General features: G+C 33.4%; 1 protein-coding gene across 1 annotated transcript in view; it reads left to right on the top strand.

Annotated features, from left to right (window-relative positions):
• The first annotated feature begins 2,184 nt into the window (after window positions 1–2,184).
• Window positions 2,185–14,610, top strand: part of LOC108607644 (protein abrupt) — a 51,603-nt gene continuing 39,177 nt past the window's right edge. The window contains 2 exon segments of the mRNA XM_033294857.1: window positions 2,185–2,199; window positions 14,328–14,367. The gene's annotated coding sequence lies outside the window, so the exon portion shown is untranslated.

Here is a 14,610-nt window from a genome sequence, read left to right as displayed (position 1 = left end):
TTTTATCTATACTCTAATTAAAATATTCGTGTGTTTGCTTTTTTTAAAATATTTTTTTATAGCATAGCTGTGAAACAATTCGAGAGACTAAAGTACAAAAGTATTTTTTAATTTACGACAGAAATTGTTTAAAAAAAAACAACTTAGCGCAGCTCGTGGGAGGTTTATTTTTGAACATTAATGTTTTTCATATTTATTGCTAAAGCTACTTGTCAAAAATTTAAAAGAAAATTTTGAAATTGCATTTAATTGAAAAAATATTTGTTGTCATTAAAATTGCAAAATAAGTAAAAAATATATGCTAACAAATTTTTATAGCTACACAGCTAATATAGATTAATTAAATTTGTAGCTATGTGTGTATATGTTGTCCACTTGTTATATTTATAAACTTTATATTGTAGTACTCAGCTTTTTGATTAAACATTTTTGCTGTTTAGATATTTATATCTAATGTTGCTAATTGAAATATGCCTTTAATTTCTATATAAATTCAAAAATTAAATCAAAATCATCATTTTACATCATTACATACACACACACAGCCGCTTGTAATCCACACACACATGTCAAGCAAAAACAAACACACAGATTTGTATAAATCTCAAGCTGACTGCATTAACAGCCGCTTAACAGCGTTCGACGCTGTTACGACAAGCAAACATGTTAGCCGCTTGTACGAACATGCGCAGCTCTCACTCACACCTATGCCAAATGTATGTTGCGCCACTGCTTGTTCGAACATCGAACTGCGTTCGAAGTTGCTTGTCTTGCTGCTCGCTTGCACTTGCACGTTTTAGCATTGCTGCACTGCTTGCACGTTTTACTTATCAATTTCAAAAATTGTAACGGAAAATCAACAGTTCATTTTCAGCTATCAGACGGGCAGCAGGTGTCGCGGTTCAAGTGCGGCTAAATTTATTCGACACTTACAACTTGCAATACAATACAATATTAGTGTGATTTGTTTTGATTGCTGTAACAAGTAATAAAAAAAATAGAAACTATACAATTAAACGCGTGTGTGCATTATAAACAAATTGAATTAAATTAAATGCAATGTGCAGCAGTCGCCGCAACTCAAGTGCAAAATTCAATTGCAATTAATCAAAGCTAAACAAACAAAAATTTAGTGACAATGTCTAAGTGCAGTGCACAGCAGCAACAACAATAATAATAATAACAATAAAAGCGCAGCGGCAAATTGACTTGAACAAGGCAAACAAGCAAAAAAAAAAAACAACAATAAGCAAAAAAATAAAAACACAACATACGTTTTGCTTTTGCCTGAATTTTTTTTGCTGCTTTTACAACCTGATTTTTATGAATGAATGCAAGCAAATAACAACAACAAACAGCAGCAGCGACGTCGCTGCAGCAGCAGCAGCAGCAGCTCCTAGACAGCTTGTCACCCGCGGGACGCCGCCCGCTCACGCGCCCCCACTAAAGTGGGCGCAACTCACACACAACTAACGCTTTTGTTTATATGCGCTTCGATTGCGATTTTCGATTTGCATTTGCATTTGCCGCCTCTGCCGCGCGCTCTTCGCTACACTCTTCACTCTTCGTCGCGCTCTCTTGAGCTTTTTTTTATTTGTTTCGGTGACACATCGCGACTCAACGCGCTGTCACTGCGAATTGTTGTTGTTGTTGTTTTTGTAGCTGTCGTCGCTGCTGAGCTACAATTGTCACAGTTGCAAAATTAATAACGGAAGTTGTGCATTTTATTAATAAAAGCAACAAATTCACACAAAAAGGCAAAAAATCAAAGCAACTATAAAAAATACAAACGCAGACAAAATGCAGCGACGGCTGCTGCTGCTTCTTCTTTAACTATTTGGCTTTAGTCACTGCGATTTGTTTGTTGTTGTTGTTGCTTAGTAGAGACCGCTCATTGATTTTGATTGGCTTCGTTTCAGTTTGTTGCAGTTTAACGGTGTTTTTTGTGCATTTGTATTTGTAAGCGGCGCCCCCCAACTGTGTGCGAGAGACAAATTAACTAAAATCTAAATTTCGTATCTCCCACGCCACATAAAAAGCTAAAATCAGTTTCCCCAAAAGTGTTAAACATATTAATGTGCTAATTGGCCAAACTTGCTTTAAGCCAATAGCTTAAAAATAAACTGCAAGTGCAAAAAACAGTCATAAACAACAAATTTGGAATTGCAAGCAATTTTTTTTGAACAATTTTAATACTTGGTAAGTCTAAAATTGTTAACAAAGCTTGGCTTAGACAATTTTTAAAAATAGTTTAAGCTTTAATAAAGTATTTTAATAAATCATTTTTCTATAATTAAGCGCAATTTTATGCAATAGTTGTTTGCTTTGTATTCAGATTTATTATTAACATTTACAAATTGCAGCTAAATTTGTTTTAATTAAAATGTCAAAAAAAAAATTTTGTTTTAATTTATATTAGAATTTTTTATAGAAACCTTGCTTTGAATAAAATATTTATTATTGACGTAAAATTGTAGTCAAATTTATTGTAATTAAAATTTTGAACTAATGTTTTATTAAACAAAAAAATATAAAAGGCAAAAAAAATGTTATAAATTAAACTAAAATTTGTTTTAATTTATATAAGAATTTTTATAAGCTTGCTTTGTATAAAATATAAATTGTAGTCAAATTTATTGTAATTAATATTTTGAACTAAAGTTTTATTAAACAAAAAAATGTAAATGGCATAAATGAAATATTAACGAAACTAAAATTGGTTTTAAATTATATTTGAATTTTTTTAAGCTTGCTTTGTATATATTTGTTATTCAAAATGCCGCATTTAAAATTAAATATTAAAATTTTGGCATAAAAAACAATAAATAATGCATAAGTTGATTTCAATTTCTAGCGAAAATTGCACATGTTTTATATTTAGCTATTAAGTAGATTTAGCAAGAAATTTGTGCTTTTGTTGATTTATTTTATAGCCTTAATTTATAATAATTGCAGCACTAAATAAACCATTCAAGTACCTTTTTTAAATATATTTGTGTGTGAGTGTGTGTGTGTCCTTGCAGCTGTCTGCACTAGCAAATCATAAATCAAAAGACTCTCTGCATAATATATAATATATATAGCCGAAAAATCATTACAAGTTCGAACTGTGTCAGTAATTGGCCACACAACTGTCAGTAGCTAAGCTCAGGTGAGCTCAGGTGAGCTAAGCTAGCGAGACAATAATGGTAATGAAAGATAATGAATGTTGGACGCAGAGATGTCGATTTGTGGCTGCTGCTGTAAGTGTAGTTAAAAAAAAAAACAACAACAACAAAAACAAATAGAGAAAACGAAAAAAAATGTTTAAAGAATGCTGAGCAGACAAACAATTAACGCGCTGCTGTAATTACAGCCAAATGCTAAAACAAAAAACAAAAACAAAAAATAAGTTTGAGCTTAGCCGAACATAAAAATTAATAATCAATAACACGCTAAAAGGCACAAACAGTGGAAAGTTAAAGTTTAGTCAAAGTAATTTTATCGGTCATTGAACGAGTTGATTTTTAAGCAAATTTTTTCTTTACCTCTCTTTGGCGCTTTTGGGGCGGTTAATGTTGTAAGAAGCGATCGGTTTGCGCTTAATTACGCTACAAGTTTAGTTTTTTTTTTTTCTGTAGTATTTGGCCGAAAGTGTAGCTTTGGCTAATTACATAAAAAACAAGTGATTTGCGTGTGCCTTGGCCACATGTAATTTGCAACTCACCAATGGTTTGGCTTGGGCTTAGCTAATTAGCAAAAAAAAATAATAAAAAGCAAAGAATTTTGCGTACTACACTTTGCATAAAGAAAGTGTTGCAATTATTAATGATTGTTTATAGTATTGAGTTCGAAAACAAATACAATTGATAGTAGTTCAAAATCCCTTATGAAGAACCTTAGTACAGTGTCTAATCATCGGACAATAAGTATTTCTATTCAAATTCTCAATTGTTGTCAAAAAATTAATTTTATAAACCCTATATAATACATTCTCTAATGATCAGATAATAAGTATTTGTATTGAAGAACTCTTATAATCAGTTAATTAATTTAATAATATAGTTCATATAGTTGGATTTTGGCATAAAATAGGAATGACACTAAGTACAGTCGCTAACTATTAGACAATAAGTATTTCTATTGAAGATTTTTATTGTTCTCCCAATAATCAGTAATAATTTAATCAGCTCGAAATTTTCGAAATGAGTGGAATTTTCAGTTTTCATTACATGCTAATTCACAATTCGTAGCCTTTAGTTCATTAAACTCGTTATAGTTTAATATAATTTAATTTTTCTTTACATGCAAGTTTAAAAATTAGTAGCAAATAATTTAGTTTATTAAATTTTATAAAGAAAATTTTTAATTTAATTTTTATTTACTTGCTAGTTTGAATGTTAGTGCCAAATAATTTTTAGGTATCCAAAATTAATAAATATGCTTTTAACAATTTTTAATACAGTAGCAATATCAATGTTAAAAATAGTGAAAATTGATTAATTTTGTAATTGTGTACAAATTATTTGCTACTAATTTTCAAATTTATTAACGAATTTTTGAATTAATTTAGCATAAATTGTAAATTATATTAAAATATTAATATAAAATATTTATAAATTTCTTTATGCTATTTTTAACAATTTTCAACACAATTAATTGCATTTCAATTAGCATAAATTAATTAAAAATATGCAGCGCTTATTTTAGTTAAGTAAAATACAATTTTTGGAGAATTTAGAAATTAATATCTATGCTAAAAATTGTTGAACTGATTATTCCTTTTAAATTCCCATAAATTAATTAAAAATATAAAAATATGCAGCTCTTTAGTAGTTCATTATTTTAGTTAAATAGAATACAATAGTTTAGCTTAATGAGCTAAATTTTAGTGCTAGCGCTAGTTAACTATTTACTTACAGCATTGAACTGTATTAAATATTTCTTAAGATAAATACTTTGCATATTTTATATTCGCGCTGACTTTTTGTCTTATTGATTTTGCAATGAAGCAAGCGGAAAAAGACAGACAACTGCTATAGAAAGAGAGGAAAGACGGGGTGTGGGGGCAACTGTTAAATTAAAGGGTAGCTATGACCTTTGACTGGCGCCTATAGTACGCGCGACCTCAAACAATTTATCATTAAAAATAAAACTTTGTTTTTTTTTTTTTTGTTATTATATGTATATAATTTTTTTTATTGTAATATTTTTTGCGCGTACCCCCCACTGTGGTCAAGGACTTGCCGTTCTAGATAAATAAGCATGCTTAATTATCCCCCCCAAAAAAAAAGAGCGACAAATGTTATAAACAATGGCCAAAAACCGCGCACTTAATGCGTTTTCTGTTTTTGGCAACAACAACAAGTATTTTTCTTCATATTATTCATTATTTCATTTCATAATTCTTGTTGTTTTTATTACGCGCGCTAAAATAAAAAAAAAGGGTACGAAATTTTCTTTGTCGTTTCGTTAGCCATTAGCACCCCAACCCCCCATAGCTTATGAAAAATTCAAACTTGCCATCTCCAAAAAACAAAAAAAAACACAAAATTTTATATAATTTTTGTGCTGCTTGTTTGTGGTCAAAAGTCGTCGCTTGACTGTTGCCGTCGGTAAACGAGCATTTCAAATTGCCGCCAACTTTTTTGGCCTGACAGCCCAATGACTTTTCTCTTTATTTTATATTCTCCACCCTTGCAGTAGTCATAGTCATGTGCACCACTGTACTTGGTACTTGCTGCTTGGTCCTAAGGACAACAGTTTTCCCTCAATTGTTTTCTTAGTGGCGCCTACTTACGCCCCGGCCATGACTTGGCATAAAATTTTCACACACACACACAAGGCAAAAGGCAAAAAAATAAAACTGATTTGAAAATTGAAATGCACTTACGATTTAGCTGAAGATATGTATTTGCCTTTTGGCATATGCAGCAAGTCTGAAAGAAAAAAACATAAAGAAAGATTCTTGTCAACGACATGATTTGCAGAAAATAATATTTGACTAGCTGTGAGTTTGCTTAGGTTGAAAATTATTGTAAGCAGTGTTATTACAGCTCAGAGCAGCGCAAATAATTTCTAAAAAATAAATATTGTTTCTAAAGTATAAATATTAAGTGTTTCAATTATTATTAGGTGAGGAATTCCAAGTAATTAATGGAAAATGCTTTAAATATTGCTGTAGTAGGCTCAAAAGAGCGCTGAGAATTTTTTTATTTATTTTTTTAAGCTAAATAAATACGTTCGAGTGTAAAAATAGTAATTGCAATAAGAATTCCAAGTAATTCTTCAAGTATCACTGCAAAATAAGAAGAAATTCTAAAGCAAATGATAATATATCATTCTAAAATATTACAGAGCCTTTTATAATATTGAAAGAACTCTCAATACCTATTGTTTACCAAATTGCATAAAAGATGGCAGCTTAACTTAATTGTTTAAGTTAAATAAATATAATTGAGCTTAAAAAAAGTTATTAAAATATAAGCATAAGAATTTCAAGTAGTTACTTAAATATTTCCACTGCAAAATAAGCAGAAAATGATAATATAAAATATAAATAATATTATATATAAACTTCAATCTTACAGAACGTTAAATTTTTATCTTAGATATTCCTTTATAAATTCTTCATAAATAAATTGTAAAATTTTTTATGTAAAAGTTTAATGTAAAATATTTATAGATTTCTTTATGCTATCTTTAATACGATTTTTTAATAATACGGGAAGAACTCTAAATAGAACAAAATATGACAGCTTAGCTGAATTATTTAAGTTAAATAAATACACTTGAGTTTAAAATAGTTATAGCCATAAGAATTCCTACTAATTCCTCAAATATTCCAATTTCTATATTCAACTTTTAATTCCACACAACTACATTAAAAAGGAAAAATCAAATGACAGGCAATGTTTTTGGTCTCTCGCATTAAAAGCCTTCAACTGTAAGAAGAAGCGACTTAAAAATAAAACTTTATGTTAGCAGCTTGCAAAATAAACTTGCATCCCTTAAATGTTATATGTTTTAGTTGTTGTTTTTTTTTGTACTTTAGGTGCCTGACAGTCCCAAACTAAAGCCACGACCTAAAAAAGATTTTGCCAAATGCCAGCGCATGTGTGTGTGTGTGTGTCTATGTGTGTGTGTGTGTGGTATTATCAAATGCAATTTTCTAACGCAGCCGCACTTTCAACATTGACAAACAGCGACGCTGGCAGCAGCGCCGGCAGCAACAATTGCAGTTTTAAGTGAAAATAAAATGCATGACAACAACAATAAAAAGCCTAAAACCTAATAAAAATTCAAATTAACATTTGTCAGAGCAGGCGAGCAATAGACGAAACGAAAGAGATAGCCGCAGGCTAAGTGGGCGGCAGCAAGAGAGAGCGAGAGCGAAATGCAATAATAAAAACAAGAACAACAACAAGGCAGGCCAAAAGTAAAAAGAGAGCGCATAGCCATATGAATGAAACAGACAGAGCCGCAAAGCTTATGAAATTCTATTAATTTTTGAACAAAACTGCATGTAATGTTTGGCCAAAGCGCCCACACACACACACACACACACACATACACAAAAGTTGCCAACAGCTGCTCTCACAGCATTTGCAGTTTTCTAATCGCCACACACACACAACTAAATAAAAGAGTGTGTGGGGGGCAGAGAGCGAGCATACGATTTAGTTTTTGTTTTTGCGTATTTTGTTGCAATTTGTTTTTCGCTTGTTGTTGTTGCTTTTGTTGTCATGCAGAGACTGCAGACACTCGCATAATAATGCAATTTGCCAGCTGTCCCCCCCACTCCCACACACAAGCAAACACACACACACACATGCACACACAGTAGTCAACGTCACGCGCCAAAAAGACTGCACACGAATTGCAGTCGGCTTCGTTGCTCTGTTCGGCTACCCCACCTCTCACCCTTTGGCGCTTCATGCTCTTTTTCGTTCACTTACCATCTCCAATGCAGCTTGACTGCCACCTGCAGGCTTAGCTGCGGCTGCGGCGGCGACTGCGGCTGCGGCGGCGACTGCGGCTGCTGCTGCTGCTGCCTGCTGTCTTTTTCTTCTTCTTGTTGTTGTTTGGCTCCATACGTTAAATTTGCTATTTGATTTAACTTTGACTCTTTCACACACACACACACGCGCGCGCGAACACAAACGTAAAATGTACGCGCGTAGTTCTCGTTCATTTGTGATTTTTGTTTTTGTCCTTTTTTTCGCACAGTTGCCAGTTTTTCCCCCCCACACACATACACAGCAAACAGCTGAAAAAAGCACGTGTCATCATCAACGCTGCGCTGCCAGCGTCGCAGCCAACAATTTTGTCTGCCGTTTTTGTTTTCCACGCAAGTTCGCAGCATAGCGCGAAGGCAAGTGAGGGGGCTGCGCTGCCTTCGTTTTTATTCCCTTTTTTTTTCATGGTCGCCAATTTGTGTGTGCGCTGCTTGTCTCGCTGTTTTTCACGGCTGCGCTGCTGACTGCGCTGCTTTATTTGATTTTTATGCTTGCGGATTTTCTTTTGATTTCGCTTGTTGTTGTTAAAACGCGCAGCAGACAGGACTAAATGGGGAAAGCCCTACTAAATGATGTTGTTGTTGTTCTACTTCTTGCCTTGCTAATCAGCGCTGCAATTTCTTTTGCTTAGTAATATTATTGATTGGCTTGCTGATTTGGACGCGCGCCAAGCTACAAAAATCTATTTCTCAAGTTGTATTTGCCAAATGTGCAGACAGCTCCCCTCACACTCAATCGCACGCGCAAACTAATAAAACGTAAGAAGTTTTTACTGCTACTTGTTTTTGCTTCTTTACCGCTACTGCAGCAGCAGCAGCTGCATGCTCTTTAGCTTGCATGCGCGCGCTCTCTTTGGCGCGGGCGCTCTTAAGTTAAGCGCAGCGCGTTTTCTCAGCTGAGGTTTGTTATTGTTTTCCTTTGCCCATTTTTGCCGGCTTGCGCCAAATTCGTTTGCGTAAGCAACATGAATGAACGTGTTCGTGTCTGGTGTGGCCCTCGTGTTGCTTCGAACTTGGTTTGACTTGAAACAGTGGGTGTGTGGGCGTGTTTTAGTGGGCGGCCTTGTTGGGGCGGCAATAGATGGCCGCTAAAGACGGAAAAGGAAATCGTATAATGTACGACTGCAAGTACTTCACTTGTTTTTGTTTTTGTTTTTTGTTTTTTATATGCTGCTGACAATTGTCGCTGCCCACTGTGCGCTGACGCTGTTAAGCTGTTCATTAACCGTTAATGCTTGAAGATCGTAAATCGTAATGGAAGGTGTGTCATGCTGACTTATAAATAAAATTAACCACAAGGCACAAGCACAAGCGGAAATATTTGCCTGATTGTTGTTGTTGCTGTAATTAATGGCAAACAATTACAAAAATAAAATAAAATGAAGCCTGCCCCAAAGTTAGCCACTAACAAATGAAATGTGAAGAGCAAGTTAAAAAGTGAATTACCCGATAAAGGACAAAACGCGATTTGAGGTGTGTTTTTGGTTCACTACCCTCCCCCCACCCCACTCAAGCGAAGTTGTTGTTGTCATTGTTGTTGTTGCTGTGGTGCTTGCCTTGGACAGGTTAAAAACCCGTGCCCAGCATGAGAGCCTTTAACGACAGTCAGCAGTGATGCACAGTGGTTAAAAATCAAAGTAATAATTTTCCAAATTGTTTAAATATTAAGCAAATACAATACAAATTAAGAAGTGCTTAGAAAATCGACTAACGTTGGTTAGAAGTAAAATTTAAAAATAATTAAAAAATTATTTATGAAATTTATACATTATTTTAAAGCACTAAATTAAGTTATTTGCAAAATTGTTTAAGATTTAATTAGTTTTTTTTTTTTAGAAAAATGTTAAAACGTATAGAAATATAGCTAAAAATATATTTTTGATTTCTCTATATATTTTAGACTGTATTTATTGTCTTGATTTTGTTACTTTTTGTTATTGATTTGCTCCACTGTGCGCTTAGCTTTGTGTACTGATGGTTAAGTCTTGTCCAGTGTTCGGCTGACGCGCTTAATTAATTACGCGATTGTATTTGTGACTAACTGCTCCCGCCCCCCCTACACTCTACGCCCTTGCTCAAGACTAAAAGTTGCGTATCGATGAACCGCACAAAGTTTTTGTGGTAATGCAATCGCTCTTAAGCGCTGAACGTGCTGTAGCTTGGAATGGGTGGGGGCTGGGGGCACCCACTGGGGAGAAATTAATACCTACTTAAGCTTAACTGGACTGGAGTCGAGTGGAGAGTCCAGTTCAATGTTGGGCAAAGGTGATTCACACGATACGCATATAAATAAATCGCTCGCATAAATTGGAGAGCGCTGAGTAGTTGGCCTGACTTACTTTGGAGCAGCAGCGACTGCTGAATATTCAAATAGGCGCAATTATCCTGCGCGGCAGGACACGCCCCGTCAGCGTCAAATTATGAAGTAAAAAATACTGTTTTTATTACCAAAAATTACAATGTGCAATGCAAAAAAACTAAAAAGTCGTAAAAAAAATTAAGGTTGCCACAAAAGGTGGCAAGAGGGTCGAAGAGAGTTAATTGTAGGCTATGCGGTCGAGTCCGAGGTTAGGTCGACAGCTTGGACTGCATGTGGGAGAGTCGTCCGTCGACAACTGTAAACACCCTTCGAGACTTTGAGCGTTCCAGACAACAAAAATGTTGCTCAGCTGACACAGCGGGCGGTCTTAACCCTACGCTTTTGACCATTATGCTTAATTTCATTAGAAATTCATAATTTTCTATACGGGGGGGTGGGGTGGTTGGGGTGTTTTTTGTAGTTTAGTGTTGGGCTACATGTGTAACTGTGCGCAATAAAAAACAAATTTCATGCGAGTCCTTTTGGGCCATTATTATTGTCGTAATTTGTTTATAACGGCATTTATGAAATGGTCACAAGTCAACGCTTGTTGCCACCCACACTAACACACACACACACGTGTGCACAGTTGGTAACACCAATTATTCTTATTACGCCTATTACTTGTTTAACTACTTTGGGCCCTGTTTGCTGTTGGCCATTGTTGCCCTTTTATGTTAATCGGCTATAGCTAGAAGAACTAAACTCGTGTAACTGTAATTGATATGCTCGCTTATCATGCAATCCTTGCCAGACAGCCTCATTGTAATTTTCGTTTTTGTTTATAAACTATTATTACGCATCGTCTATACTAGAGAAAATGTTTGCTTTGTTGCCGATCGCAGCAGCTCTTTGGCTTAGCTAATTAATAAACTTTCACATTTGTTTAGTTTTTAATTTCACTTGCATGCAACTTGTAGACAACTTGTGCTTTATGCAAATGATCAACGAAAGCAAGAAGAAGCAGCAACAATCAATTAAATGCTGTAGAGATTTAAAGCATTGAAGAATCAAAAAGAGTTAACTATTTTATACTCTGACAAAGCGTAGATCAGTTGCTTAAAATATATAAATAAATTCCAAATAAAATCTGCAATCTTTTGTGCTTTCATAAATTAAAAAATGTAAAGTAAAAAGAAAATTCTAAACAATTAATTTTTCTAAAAAAGTATATAAATAAATTAAAAATGAAAGCTGCTTTTTAGAAATAATAAGTAAACTCTTTAAATAAATAAATGTAAAGTAAAAAGAAAATTCTAAACAAGTTTAAAAATTTCTATTTCATTTATCGAAATTAAATATCAGCTAGTTTGTACTATAAAAATATATAAAAAAAATTCAAAAGTAAATATGCCTATTAGAAATACTAAGCAAACTTTTGTGCTTTAATAAATAAATAAATTGTAAATTAAAAAGAAAATTCTAAACAAGCTTTTAAATTTATATTTCATTTATCTAAAGTGGATATCATATTAAAATAAATTATAAATAAATTCATAATAAAATATTTTGTTATTTACTTACCTAGAATTTAAAGCAATAGTAGTTAATTATTTGTGGTTTGCAGTAATTAACTGAAAATAAATAAATTAGAGTATGTTATTGCTTAGTTATATATTGAAATTGTTGTTTAAAATATTAAGTCTAAATAATTATGCATTTGTAATTTCTATAAATTTAGCTATAATATTTTTTTTAAATTAATAGATAAGCTTTAATAAGCATTAATCTAAATTATTAACTTTGCTTAGTCTGCTAAATTCTTAGAGCATCTAAACTTCTTCAGTAGTTTACTCTTTGCTTTTTACTTTTTTTTGTGCATAAATTTTGACACTTTAACTTTAATTACAACATTTTCTATATGCAAATATTTAGCGGCCTTGGGTATTTACTTTTATTTTCTTTGGCTTTTGTATTTTTGCGTTTGAAGGGGAAAGCGGCTAAATATTATTGAAGTGCGCATAAGTCATGATTCAATCGAGTTTTACTTTTGTACTTGTGCGGTGGCACAACCTTTGACCTCTGTGCGCGCCACACAGGTAACAAGAAAATTGTCAGAGGCGTTGGCTTCACCTTTTTTATATTTCTGTTGTTCTTATATCATAAAACAATAAATCTTTTTAATATCTCTGCGCTGGTTTTTCACCATTTTTTTTTCTTCTTTAACGTGGGCGTACATTTTCGCTTTCAGCTCAGAAATTTCTCACGTCCTTTTTTTTTTTGTATATTTTGCGTACTTCACAAGCTGCTGGCATTACTCAAGTTTTGTGGATTTGTAGTAATAACTCAGTGCGTCATAAAAATTTTAATTGCTTTGGGTTTTAATTCTTCTTTTTTTTTTTTTGCTGCCGTACAGTTGGTCAGCCAAGTGCCAAAGCAGTTTTGGTAATTAACATTAACCCGAAAACGTACTAACAATAGCGCAAACAATGCAAAGAGCCCCCCCCCAGTCCCCCCAGTGCCCACCCCCAACACACACAAAAATTGCCGCAAAGAACAATGAAGCAATAAAAATTGCAGCGCATAATTTTCAGCTGCCTACTGCATAAAAAGTGGGCTAACCCTTTTTTATGCCATTGCTGGTTGCTTCTTCTTCTTCTACTTCGAGCGTAGAGCAGCAGATTTTTAAAATTTTCACGCGTATTTGTAATTAGTTTGCTTATTGTTTTGCTTTTGATAGAATTTATGCTCTCAGCTTGGTCTTAAGTTTAAGGCGGGGGCGTGGCGTTAAGTCTTTCCAAGTAAAGCAAGTGCAATTACTGTGGAATCTTAGTAATACATTAATTAGCTAATTCTGTAGTTCTTAGTAATTTGTAGCAAAGATTAAAGCACATTTATTAGCTAGTTAGTTATTCTTTAGTCTTTGCTTTGGGTTATTATTTTTGTTTGAATTATATTTAAATAATGCTAAACTCATATCTCTAATTGTTGTATTCTTATTTAAATTGAAGTATTTTTTGTATGCAAATTTAGTTGCTTACTGAATTAAATAATTTTTTTATTAAACTATTTTTATTAGGGCATGAATTAATAATTTGCATTGTATTGTTAAATGTCTTCAAATTTATTTATAAATTTATTCCAAAATCACTCAACTCTTCTTTTGATCCAAAATTGATATCAATCCAATCGAACTCAACTCGTTCTTTGATTAAATTTATACCTTCTAATTCAAGTAAACTCTTCTATCTGTCTTCCATTCCTTAATTCTTCTTTTGCTACAAATTATGACTTCCAATCTAAATCAACTCTTCTTTTGATTAAAATATTCCAACTTAACTCTTCTTTTTTTATGACTCAATATTCTAACTCAACTCTTCATTTGTTACAAAATGTTGCCTTCCATTCCGACTTAACTCTTCTTTTCATTAAAATTGTCTTCCAATTCGACTCAATTCTTCCTTTACTGCCATTCGCTCCAAACTCTTTCAATTATTCCAATCTCACTCACAGCTTAAGCAACATACTTAGTTATAACTTAGCTTACTTTTATAAAAAGAGCATTACAAAAGTCATATATTAACCCAACATTCTTCTGCGTTAACAATAACAAAAGGAGTTACAAACAATTGCAGCGCAATTTCAGCTGTTTCAAAAATTAGAAGTAGGGACTTGCTGTCATGCAGTTTATTTATTTTTGGGATCAACGAGAAAACGCATCCCAGAAAAATCAACAGCAATTGTTGTGCACTTTGGACTGTGACGCGTTGGTCAAGCAGGTTTCGATGCTAGGCCAAGTGCTAAGTGGTTGCAATTAGATATAGCCAGGCAGGTAGGGAACTGCAGAGCAGGGGAGGAGGGAGCATCTAATGCACCGACAGCGCATAAATCTCTGGCTGCGGATATTGTCTTTTTGTAATTCGTAGCGTATCAAGAACGCAGCACCAAGAGCTATAAATTGTGCTTAGAATCGACAGTTTTATCACGCATTTCAAGGTATCTAATATTATCTTTTGCTTTTTCTACTTGCAGCGCATTCTTCTAACCGAAAATCAAAGGCGTGGCACTTGTTGTAAGTATAATAATAACAGCTGCAGTTAAATCAAATCAAAACGCTAATTGAATGTTACTTTTAATATGGTTAAATCGTTGGAATTGCATAGAGAGCACCCCTTGCTGTGGTTAACTTAATAGAATCAAAGAGCCTACGCTCTATATGAGTTTTAATTTGGCATAATTGTTGGATGTTGAAATCAATTGAAACAAATGGCGCGAGTACTCTCAACTGACCAACAAACCAAGTCGATTAATAATT

The sequence above is a fragment of the Drosophila busckii genome, chromosome 2L (genome assembly GCF_011750605.1).
Source record: "Drosophila busckii strain San Diego stock center, stock number 13000-0081.31 chromosome 2L, ASM1175060v1, whole genome shotgun sequence".
NCBI lineage: Eukaryota > Metazoa > Arthropoda > Insecta > Diptera > Drosophilidae > Drosophila > Drosophila busckii.
The sequence above is the reverse complement of the archived record's forward strand: the minus strand, read 5'-3'. Positions and strand labels throughout refer to the sequence as shown.